Here is a 13,016-nt window from a genome sequence, read left to right as displayed (position 1 = left end):
CAAGATTGAGTAAGTCTCTGTCCTCATGGAGCAATACTTTATCGGGAGAGTAAATAATTAAGCAAACACTCACAATTAAAGTGTGCTAAGTACTGTGATACAAGAAATACTAAGTGCCACGAAACACAGAGGTTGGAGTCCCTTCGGAAAGAAGTCAGGGGAGATTCCTAAAGGCATTGATGGTCATTTTGAAATATTAGAGTGATATGAATTTGATAGGCCAAGTGAGCAGATGTGGTTGGGATGGGGAGAAGGTAGAGGATGCCTAGGAAACAACATTCCAGGAAGAACATTATACATGAAAAGGACTGAACAATGTGCGCTACGCTGAGTCATTAGCTACTTCCTGATGCCAGTTTTATTGGAGCCAAGTGCACTTGTCCTATCCGTGCCCATGGCAGAGCTGAGCCATGGGTCCTGCTTGGGGAAGACCTCATCTCTATGCAGTCGCCTGGACAGTTATGCTTTTGCCCCTGTTTAGTGACACTTATCTCTAATCTTATGCTTTGTTCTAAAGTAATTGGGGTACTTTGTTCCCCACTTGACTGTGGGAGCCCATTGAGGGAGTGTCTTAGCTCTCGATGTCCTATTATTCTATCTTTGCACGTGGTAGGTGTCCAATAAATATTTAGAGAAAATAATTAAACCGTCATCTAACGTAAGGTAAAGACTTGGGAATTTTATTTTTCCTTTCCCCAATCTTTCAATTAAGTTAAACCAACACAGACATCTAACCCAGGCAGATTTTGAGCCTGGATTTTCTGATTTCAGTTGTGCTATTAGTGAACACATAAGAGCACTTTCCTGATATTGTAATATGACAGAAAAGGACATTCAAACAAATAATGATATTTGCAGCAAAAGACTCATGATCTCATGTTTTGATTCCAATCTTATAAACACTTGAAAGTAGCTTTATAGGTGTCTCGGGCTAATTCTGAGAGAGCATATAGTTCTTGTGCAGTCATTGGAAAGAAAACACAGTATCCTGTTCCAATAAAAGTTTCAGACACGGCCATAAATCAGGCTCGCCTTTCAGAATGCAGCATTAGACCATCGGTTTGGGCGTAACATTTGGTAATATCATTGAGACGCTGAAGGCAATCATCATAAGCCACAGATACCCACAGCTCCAAGGGCAGCTCTATGCTGAAGCCAGAGCATGACAATGGCATGTGGTTTCTCGCCCGGTACGGAGACGACCATAGAGACAGACAGCCTGAAACCCATCAACGAGATCGGCCTTCGCCTTGATACTAGGAGAGCAACCTTTCCGAAAGCTCAGAAAAGACGTTCGAACCTCCACTGATAAGTCTACAACGACGGTGGGAGAAAGTTCTCGATTTATTTCCTTCAGCTTAAAATTGAAAAAATATTCGACTGTAAATCTGTGTACTGACTTAACACAATGGCACCATTCCTTTCTCTCATTCGTGACAACGTGGCCAGCAACAGTGAGAAGTGACCTAAAAAGGTTGGCTGCCATAATTTGGCTTATATCTTCAGCTTGCACTTAAATTAGGAGATTTTACTTTTAATTTTCTCCTGGTTTGGGGATTATAAATTCTCACAAGATCTGGTTCCAAGATAGCTATGCCGAATTTGGTCACCTATGACAACAATGGTATAAGTTAGAGAAATACTGGCTTCGAGACTTTTTCGGAGAACAAATTCAGATTTAATGCTGCCAATATCCCATATTTCTTAGGAGAAATATGCTGGAATATTTTATTTCACCTAGAGGGATACTCAATAAAAATGAATAAAGTCACCCATTTAAAAGCCTCTTATTTACTGTATATTCTCACTACTTTAAATTCTGACGATCTTGGATTACACGGGGCTGTTTCAACACTTAATTTTTCATGGTTTCTTGAGACTTCCCACAAAGCAAATACATTTTTCAGGTGCAAATAATTGATACGTTACAACAAAGATATAAATATCTTTACAATCAAGCATCTTTCCATATTTGCTTTGCACATAGTTGTCCAGTGAATGTTTCCGAATAAAAGAATGAACAGTTCTATAAATATTTATCCACGTCAATCAGCCAAAATATGGTAAGGCTAGACTGTGACTTGGATAATTTTCAAACAACATACTTCCAATTGCAAAACGCAGTTCAAACCACTCAGCATTTTCAGGCCACTGCTGCTCTGGGCCTTAGCTCTACGCCCTTGCAGAAACCAGCCGAGCTCCCAGGAGCAGTGAGCACAATGACTGTGCCAAAGCCACCTCAGTGGGTGGCCCCACTCACCAGGCCACACGAATGTTCACCTTGCTCTGCAGGGCTCTCAGGAGCTCCATTATCTCCCCTGGTTGAGCCCTCAGGCTTCCTACGAAAACTCCTTCTTCATGAGCAAAGGATCGAGCCTTTGCTAGTTCCCAGCACCCACCTTTATCTTAGCTGGGAGGATTTAAGGAACTCTGGTTTAGTATCTGGAACACCCTTTCATACTTGCTTGGCTGCGACTTTGGCTCTGTATCTTGCCACCAGTTCTTACAACTGGATATCTTCTTTGTTCCCAACACGGTTGCCTCGCCTGTGGCCTCCCGGATCACGTCTTGGGCACAATCTATATCTCAGTAATTGGAATGAGCTCAGCTTCCTTAGGAATGTACCATCTTCATTCCTTTTTAGTACCGTATAGTGATGGAGGGCTGTGTTCTCTTGCTCCCTACGAACTCGGGAAAGAGCATTTCTGAAATATCCTGCCTGCCAGCTGCTGAGATTGTCAAGCATCCCCATTGCCAATGCGCTTCTTGCATTTGTCGGACACCCCACTGGACCCCCTAATTCCTGTTTTCTGTAGCCGCGATGGTTGGATCCTGTGTGTAAGTTCACATTCTCTGATAGTCAAATGCAGAGACAGGAGGAAGTGTGCAAGGATTCCATTAGGGACTGTGCCTGCGTGAAAGGACCTAGGATGGGAAATGGAGAAGGCTGGGAGAGCACTCAGTGAAGGAGAGAAGGGGAGAAGGTAGAAGCTCCCAGTCTACCTTTCAGCCTTAGGAATGTTCGAGAAAGCTGTCAGGGCATCTTAACCAAAGTCACCTATCAAAGGGGTAGGTGACTTTGGTTAAGTGACTCTCAGGGTAAGGCCCGTCTTAGTATCCCCTGGTCATTTAGCCATTAGGAGGGAGCAGCCTGTGGCAGGGGGCTTTAGCGCAAACTCCATGATGGACTGCAGAGGGCGGCAGCTGGGGCCCTTGGTCAGTCACACCCCCGTAGTCACAGGTCTGCCAGGTGCATGCTCATGGCCTTCACCACCTGTCAGGCTGGACTTCCTCCCAGCACCCGAGGCTGCGTCTGTACCCCAGGAGCCAGGCCCACCCTGTGAGCATGTTACTTTACTGCCAGGTCCCAGCATGTCCCAGTCTGCCCCATCCGCCCGGAGTCAGGATCACAAGTAGCACTTTCATGTGTGAATTCCCTCTTGGCACTTCTCAGAGACTTTATATGTGTTTTTAAAACCTAAATGCTGAGAAAAATTAGTCGAGACACTGAGGAAATGAGAGAAGGTGTTCTAATTCTCTTCCGAGAATTAAAACTGAATAACCAACTTAGAGACATCACTGGCTTGATGAAAGCTACTGACACGAAGTCAAAAGTAAGAGCAGGAAGATGACGCAAGGAGGCAAAGAACAAGTTCGGCATCTCCGGAACCGGGACAGGAGCACAGAAAATGGTCGCGAACAGAGCATTCAGCTTTTCTTGCAGCTGTTGCCATGTTATGCATGTGTGTTCATTGCAAATAAAATATCAATAAGTTTATATGCATAGGATACTTTATACAAACAGTTATTACTGGTGTTTAAGAAAGGACAAGTTTTGGAAGCAATTGGCGGTCTCCATGTGTGACTGTGGGGAGGGCTGTTAATGTCATAAGGAGATCTGAATGTAAAGTGATTCGGATACTACCTAATAACGCTTGCCGGCATTTACAGTTTTGAATATTTGTTATAGGCCACAATTCTTTGTAAATAATGCGAAATCGAAGATTCCTTATTAAGTAAACAATTTTGAACATCTATGTTAATAAAGAGTATGAAGAATATTGGAAGCATTTTAACAATAATGCATACTAGAGAACAGCTCATGAAATTCCTCAGGATTCTAATATCTCCTGAGACCTGAAGATTGATAACACTGAGAGATGGAGCTTGGGGATTCTCCAGAACTGAGTAGACAAATGACAATGACTTAAACAAGCAGGCTGCTTTCACTTCTCTCAATCAGCATTCGACCCCCTTAGCTAATTAGAACCTTAATTATCTCAATGCTCTTTCACAATAAGGAAAATAATTACAACTTACAACCTTCAATTGAGAATCTTCCCATTTTAGCAAAACACGACACCATTTTCTTTTAAATTATTTGTCCTCTGCAGAGCTTGGCAACCACATGGCTAAAAATGAAAGAGATACTACAATTTAAGAAAAACAAAGGCTCATCATTATAGCCATAATATCGCTGCAGAAAGTCTCATACGCTTGACATTTGACGAACGTGTCATCTCTCCAAAGAGCTATTCCTGATTCTATTCCAGTGTCTCAGTTGCTTGGACTGCCAAAACAAAATATCACAGACTGGGTGGCTTAAACGCCAGACATTTATTTCTCACAGTTCTGGAGGCTAGAAGTCCAAGATGGAGGTACTGGCCAATTTGGTTCCTGGGGAGGGCTCTCTTCCTGGCTTGCATCTAGCTGTGTCCTCACATGGCAGAGATAGACTGAGGGATAGTGAGCTCTCTGGTGTCTCTTGTTATAAAGGCACTTGCCCTATCATGAGAGCCTCAACCTCATGACTTCATCTAATCCTAATTACTTTCCATCTTAAGTAGCATCGCATTGGGAGTTGAGGCCTCAACATATTATTTGGGGGAGACACATTCAGTCCGTAACATCCAGAATGGCTTTCTTGGGACCAACGCAAGCTCATAAAAAAGGAGTCCAATTGGGGAAGGGTGAGTACTGGGCAGTTCTCATCCTTTTTCCTTGGTGTTCCTTCCTCCCCTGCAGGCACCAGTCCCTTAGTGTCCTCAGGGGCCCGTCTCTGAGATTTGGGCAGGGATAAATTTGGAAGGGGACAGCGCATTCCCAAGTATTGAGGGCAGACCATGAGCAGGGACTCCACGAACACCATCGGCTCTCATCCTTCCCACATCGCTGGTGGGAGCCCTTCTCCGTTTTACAAAAGAGAGACATCTGGAGTTCAAACAGTCTCAATAATTCACACGCCCATGTCACAGAAACGGTAAGGACTAGACCTAGGTTTTTAAAGATATCATTTATATACCATAAAATTCACCCTTTTAAAGTGTACAGTTCAGTGATTTTCACTATATTCACAAGTTCGTGCAGCCATCACTACTACCAAATTTCAGAATATTTCATCACCCCAGAAAGAAACCCCGTGAGCATTAGCAGTCACTCCTCATCCCCCTCTCCCAGCCCCTGGAAACTGCTTATCTCCTTTCTGTCTCTACGGATTTGCCTATTTTAGGATGTCGCATATAAATGGAATCATACGATATTTGTCCCTTTGTGTCTGACTTCTTCCACTTACCACAATATTTTCAAGGTTCATCCATGTTGTAGCACGAATCGCTGTTTCATTCTTCTTTATGGCTGGATAATATTTCATTTAATGGATACACCACATTTTATTTATCCACTTATTAACCGATGGACATTTGGGTTGTTTCCACTTTTTGGCTCTTACGAATAATGATAAACATTCATATGCAAGTTTTTGTGTCAACGCATGCCTTGTTTTCAACTTCTCTTCAGTAATTGCTTAGGAGCGGAGTTACTGCGTCAGATGGTAACTCTATCTTAGTGCTGAGGAACCGCCAGTCGAGGGAGTTCTGAACTGTGCGGTTTTGGTCTGTCTAGGCTCCTCCCACCATATCAAACAATCATCACAATCCCTCTCAAACTCTGCTACACATTCTAAGTATCTGGGAACCTTTAAAGATATACTGAAGCCCTGGTGTCCACCTGCAAGAGATTCTGACTTAATTTGTCTAGGGTGGGGTCTCAGACACTGGTGTTTGTTCAAAGATCCGAATGGAGTCTACTAGGAAGCCAAGGCTGGGAACGATCACATTATACTTCACATATTCCAGGTCTGTGAACCTTCTGGCTGAGGTTGCCCTTCCTACTGCTGATAAGAGAAACAACGGATGAAGCCTGTCTGGGGAAGGGATGGCTGTGCCTTGACCAGATCGCACTTTAAGAGAGTAAAGATGCACAGGTCCCGGACAGAGGACCAGACTTGCCTTGGAAGCATGGCGAGACCATGGCTTCCAGCAGGCCCTTTGGGCCCAGTATACATCCCCTTCCTCGAGCTCCAGGATGACGCTGCTGTCTGCGCATCTCACAAAAGGAGGGCCATCCACTTGAGAGATGAAAATGCTGAAGCTTGAAGAGTCAGGGCACCTTGGCCAAGGTTCTCAAGTGGCGGAGCTGGGATCTGAACTGAGGACGTCCAGCTCTGGAGTCCTCGGTCTTAACTGCTTTGTGATATCGATTCTATTCTAATAAGCACCTTGAACAATGATAAGAAAAATTTCTTTGCCTTAATTACTGCAAAAATATCACCCAACACAGTACTCTCTATGTGACCCAAACCGAAACACTCTGGCGAGAAACGAACCAAAGCATTTCAAAAAAATAAATTCTGATATCAGAGCATTTCAGATATCCTGGCTTTCAAACCTGCGTACCTGACCCTAGGTCACGAAATGTTTTTTTTTTTTCTCTATAGCCAGGATGGATATATTTAATGTTTCTTTTCTGCTTTGAGGATGAGGATTCCGATAACGCACCGCACACAGTAAACACTAAGAGATTTGAAGGTTGAAAAACTCGCTAAAGGTTTACCAGCGCAGTACAGCCTGGGCTGCCGTCTCCTTCCACCAACCAAACCGTATCAGTTTCAAAACTGTCTCTCTCGGTAGCCTCTGGTTTTATTTAATTTACTGCACTTGGAATTTGATAAGTTCCTGGCTAGCTTTCGCATTCTTTCACATCCTCGTAATTCACATATTATCTTTCAGCGTTCGGTCCTTTGAATCTTCTAGTCACTCCTGCAGAAAAGCTGCTTTAGCGTTTTATCCAGTTAATGCCTCAAAAATGTAGTCCGAGTCAAACGCAGGGATATATTCTTACCCTGGAGTGTCACTGTGGCCAAGACACTCCTCAAGGTCCAACATTTTGGGAGGTCCGATTTTGTTCAGAGGCCCCAGTAGGTATCTCCACATGGAGGACAGTGTCCCCATGCTACAGGAGCTCACGTTTTCGTGGGAAGGACAGACAATAGCCAGTTAGAAAATAATATAAGCCTTCTGACACAGGTGTGGATATGATGCCATCCGTGCCCATGACTGAGGCAGCCTGCACTGTGGAAGCCAAGGACGTTTTTTAACTGGAGGTTGTAGAATTTGGTAAGTGAAGAAGAGGGACAACCATATTCCACAAGGCAGAAGGGCACCCTCAAAGCATCAGCTATGAGGGTGGATGTGATTGGAGCATATACCGGGGGCTGTGGAGTAAAGAGAGAGACACGCCACGAGTGATTCCTCCTGCTTAACAAGTCCTAGTGATTCTCGCAGTGCTTGAAAGGTAGGTATTACTATTTACTCATTTTAGAGATAAAGAGACCACGCCAGAGAGACATCACAGTACCCAGGAAGGGATGAAATCCAGGTAGGATTCAAACCCAGGTAGCCCGGCATCAGAGAGTATGTGGAGAGCACGTGCAGAGCGTGTCAGATCCCGTATGACTTTGGGAATTCATTCGTTCATTTGTTCATCCGTTCAACACATATTCAGAGAACGCTACTATATGCCGGGCATGGTGATAGGGTCGAAGACAAAAGAGATGAGGTCCTTGAATTCTACCCTTAAGGCAAGGGCGGAGGCAGGGCAGTGAGCAGACTACCATTTAATTAACATGCAATGGAATAGTAATAAGACACTGATTTCTGGTGCTACAGTCTGGCAGGAGGAAACACTCTAAAAACAGAAACAACTTCGGCAAATGAATTGTCAAAAACATAAAAAGAAAATTTAGGCATTGGATCTAATGAAAATTTAGCATTGGATCTAATGAAGGTAAATCTCATATAATGTGTAAGTGGGCAAAGAGTAGTAAAGAACATATTGTCACACAAAGAAGAGAAGTAATCCAGTCTGGAGATAGTTGACGCCAATGTGAAGAGATTTGATATAAAGGGTTAAATGGAGCAGACGACGGGGCAGGTTTGCCAGACCGGTAAATGGCAGCTGAGGCACCATGAGCATCACTTGGGTCTCTATCCAAATCCATCCCGGCTTCTCTTGGAACATCCGAGGATGTTGCCAGCACCTGGAGGCCAGCCTTAAAAATCTCTCTGGCTGACCGAGAGAAGCACTGACCTAAAGGAAAATGGTTCTGAATTCTTCCGGGAATACACCCAGTTAGTATACTCTGGTCTCAAGTGATAACGACTTCAGCAGAGTGGGCACAAAACACAAGATCTCACCAGCTCCCAACTGACTGACTTGCGCAAAAGTGAACACCCCGTCATCTCTCCTGCTTCCTCCAGAACTTGCCAGCGACAGGAGAAAGAAAACTACTGGGTTGAAAAAGTTTTCCTCTAAAACTCCTTCTTAAATCGAAGCAGGGATAACACTTTGGGAAACTCTTTCCAAAGCAGAATTTTTTGCTTGACCAAAGGTATAATTTTTCCTCCAGGAAGTTAAGGCACCTCATGCTGGTATAATCGAGTTTCTCTGGGAAGAAGCCGCTGCCCCCTGGGTGGTCACTGCTGCAGACAAATTAAATGCAGATGTTTGGCGGGTCGCCTCCCCATGCATCTCGCTCTTTGTGTTTTTCCCCTCAGGCGAGAGTGGGTTCAGGATGTCCCCAATGCTGGGCCTATGCGCTTGTTAACAACACATCCATGCCATTTGCTCCTATGAACCTCTGAAATTAACTGATCATCCAGTGAATCCATCAGTCACACCCCATGCTGTTTATTCCGTCTTCTAGCCACCGCCCCAGCCAATGGACACAGCGATAGCGTCCCTTCTTATCTGAGGAATGATCATGGGGAAAACTCACAAGCTTGTGAAATGCAGATTTTTAAAGCTGTGTTCTTATTTATCATGTTGAGCAACAAGTGTTGACAATTTTAACCTTTCAAATGATGGAGAAAAGAAAGAGTAACAGTTGCTTTCTTAACATGGTGCTATTAGGCGAGGATGATGGATATCGATTTGCTAGTGCATTCACCTATTAATAGCAATTTTTCAGAAATTATGAGTGGGGAAAGAAATAGGTTAAACTTATAAAACTCACCTTGACAAATATCTTATTTATTCTATTTAAGAAAACATATTGACCCTAATCCCCCTCCAGCCATCCTGTCCTTTATTTCCTGTCATTTATAACACAACTCCCCAATGAACTATCTGGACTCTGAGCCAGTTTCTCTTTTCCAATGCATTTTATGCTACTTCAATTTCTTTATCTCACTATAAAACCCGTTCACATGAAAACCTCCCAAACACAAAACATATCAGCTCTGCTCCTAGGCTTTAAATCACGTTCTTTCCAATCCTCCACTATCTCGTTTCAGGGCCATGTTCTAATTAGGCTTGTGCATCAGTTCAAGGCTGGCTCCTTGTAATAGCTCATGGCTATGCTTTTCCACGGTGGGTCTTTAAAAAGGCCAATAAAATTATAGAGAAAATACTCTCTAGAACTTCATTCTTCAGCACAAATATTAATCTATTACCAGCTATTATTTGCTGGCAGCAGCATCTAGTATCAACAAGCCTGTCCAAATCTGGTACGATGCCAAAAAAGCATCATGATACACAATGAAAATACTGTTTTCCCACTCTTTTTAGTCAGGGCCAGTAAACAGAGTGTATGTCCATGTGTGCGCTGTGTACTCTTTAAGTACGCAAATGTCACTCAGTCCTCTTGCACTTCTATAAGTGTGCTCACCGAATGTGTTGCTTCCCTAAGTGATAATAGTAGGCCAGGGTGATGGATTGGTTTGCAAGTGTATTCACTCTTCAGTGGTAAACACTGCCAGCAACTTTTTGAGTGATTACAGGGTAGAGAGAGGAATAAATAAAAGTTTTAAAATTGCCTTCAAACCATGCAGTTATTTCTTCCATCACCCGATGCTTCTCCAGATACTGCCTCATGTCTCAACATCCTTTTACAAGCGTCCTTCAGAATGTTGTCTCTACTTCCTGTTTCCAATTTCCTGCCTCTCAATTTCTTCAGTCTCCTCTGATCAAGCTTTTGCAGCCAGCACTCAGTTTACGAAGGCTGTTCTACTGAAGGTTCACTAGTTACTGCCACATTATTAAATCCAACCTCAGTTTTCAGTCCACATCGTACATGGCTCATTAGTGACATTTTACAAAGCTCATCACTCTGTCTCCCTCGAAATACTTTCGATATCTGGCTGTTCCGTGTGCCTCTCTAGATGCTTCTTCTCAGGATCCTTTGCTCCCCTCTTCTCTTCAACCTGACTGTTAATTTATTTTTTGTTTTTATTTTTTTATTATTTATTATTATTTATGCCTACAGCACCTGGTCTTCCCAGGTGGTCTCCCATCCAAGTACTAACCAGGCCCAACCCTGCTTAGCTTCCGAGATCTCACATTGGGCTTGTTCAGGGTGGCACGGCCGTAGACCATGGACAGTAGCTCCACTGGAGTGTGAACCTAGGACCTTCTGCGTGAAAAGCAGATGTGCCAACCGCTACACCATGGAACCACATCCACAAACTGACTTTTTAAAAATTGAGGTGAAATTCACATAACATAAAATGAATCATTTTAGCTAAACCCTGGGGCTTCCAGTCAAGATGGCGGAGTAGGTAAATGCTGTGCTCACCTCCTCCAATGACCACATCAAAATTACAACTAAACTACAGAAACAGCCATAATTGAGAACAGCCTGAAGTCTAATTAAACTAAGAGGCCACTAACTAACAGAAGAGGCCACCTCGAGACTGGCAGGAGGGGTCGATACGAGGAATAGGCTGGTCCCACCCCCAGCAAAGCTATTGATTAGAATTGAAGGACAGATAAAGAGCTCCCCAGATAAGAAAAAGCTAAAGGAGTTCATTACCAGCAAACCCGTATTACAAGAAATGTTAAAGGGACTTCTTTAAGAAAAAAAAAAAAAAATCAAAAATATGAATAATAAAATGGTAATAACTACACAGCTATCAAGAATTATTTTAATGTAAATGGATTAAATGCTCCAATCGAAAGACATAGAGTGGCTGAATGGATAAGAAAACAAGACCCTCACTGTGCTGTGCACCTGAAACTAATATTGTATATTATCTGTAACTGAAAACAAATAAATATTTTTTTAAATAAGCCATTTAAAACTATATAAATGTCTAACCAATATATTGTATACCTGAAACTAACAAAACAATAAAAAAATAAACCATTTTAAGTGAACAATTCAGTGGCGTTTAGTACATTCACGATGGTGTACAACCATGACCTCTGCTTAGTTTCAAAACATTTCTATCACCACAAAAGAAAACCCTGTACCCATGGAGCAGTCACTCTAATCCCTTACCCCCTAATCCCCAGAAACCATAATCTGCTTTCTGTTTCTATGGATTTAACTATTCTGGCCATTTCGTATAAATAGGATCATATAATATGTGACTTTTACTTTTTGGTTTCTTTGACCTAGCATAATGTTTTGAAGTCCATCCATGTTATAGCATATGTCAGTACGCAATTTCTTTTTATGATTGAAATAATACTCCATTGTATGGACAGAGCGCAATTCGTTTCACCTGTTGATGGACATTTGGGTTCTTTACACCTTTTGGCTATTGTGCGCCTGACTTTTTATTGTCAGAGCGCCCTGGGACTCAGGCCCTCCACCTCTTCCCTCTTCTTTCCTTTCTACGACCCTCTTTGGTAGATCGCTTCCAGTCATGGGACCTTCTGTAATGTCTGTATGCAGTATATCCCCAACTCAGACTTCTCTTCGGAACTCCATACTCTAATAATTTAACTGCCTGCTCAACATCCATTATTAGGTGTCTAACAGGCATGTCAAATATTACATGTCCAAAATGGAACTTTTACTATTCCTCCCAATTCCCATTTGCTCCCAGTCCTGCTCCTCCTAGTCTTCCCATCTCAGCTAATGACAACTCCATCCATCTTTCTGCTTTTGTCAAGGAGCTTAGAGACACCCTTGGCTTCTCCCGCATTCACATTTGATTCAGCAAATTCTATCACCTGCTCTCATCACCTCCACTCTGACCACCTAGGTCCAAATTACCTGATCCAACTCAGCTAGATTACTACGCTGCTCCTTTGGCTGGTCTCTGAGCTTCTGGCAAGACTAGGTTACAAAACACACAAACATATACATATATATACACAAATATCAACCCCTGAGGACCTTCTCTTTTTGCATGTTTTCACATACTTTTAGCCTGCTTCTGATGATAAAAAGTTTCTTTGGCAAAAACATCACGACTTCCAGGAGAAGTGTAAGCCTATCCATTATCATCTGGTGAGAACTTTCTCAACTGAAGTAAGCATGAAAGAAATGGCTTGGGTTTATTCATTTTCAAATGTTCTTGTGCTCTGGCTTTAGTTTCTCTGCTTCCAACTCTTACGAAAAAAAAGTCAACATAAATTAAGTTTCTTAGGTCCACTCCAAGGGAAAGAAACAAATTCTTCTTTGTTCAATTTTGAAGATAATCTCCCTCCATCCATTTTAATATATGGACTAACTCTCGATTCCCAGTCCAGTTCCTATTCGATATATGTGAATTAGCTCCATGTTGTGTAACAATTTAAAAGGGCAGTAAATTAACTGTATTGAACCCCATTCACAAATAGAAGATAGCATAGCAAGCATTGAAAACTTAAAGCAGGGTTCAGTTAGCATCACATTATTTTTACTTGTCAAATGTATAATTACACCAGTATTATTTTCAAGAAGACAA

At 42.6% G+C, this 13,016-nt stretch overlaps 1 protein-coding gene and 1 pseudogene across 1 annotated transcript in view; both read right to left on the bottom strand.

The window, feature by feature from the left end:
* Positions 1-13,016, bottom strand: part of MID1 (midline 1) — a 546,989-nt gene that overhangs the window by 390,970 nt on the left and 143,003 nt on the right. The gene's annotated exons all lie outside the window — the stretch shown is intronic.
* Positions 10,595-10,710, bottom strand: LOC112472308 (annotated as a pseudogene).

The sequence above is a fragment of the Pteropus alecto genome, unplaced genomic scaffold (genome assembly GCF_000325575.1).
Source record: "Pteropus alecto unplaced genomic scaffold, ASM32557v1 scaffold511, whole genome shotgun sequence".
In the NCBI taxonomy this organism is placed as follows: domain Eukaryota; kingdom Metazoa; phylum Chordata; class Mammalia; order Chiroptera; family Pteropodidae; genus Pteropus; species Pteropus alecto.
Note: the sequence above shows the minus strand (reverse complement) of the source record. Positions and strands in the feature narration are given on the sequence as shown.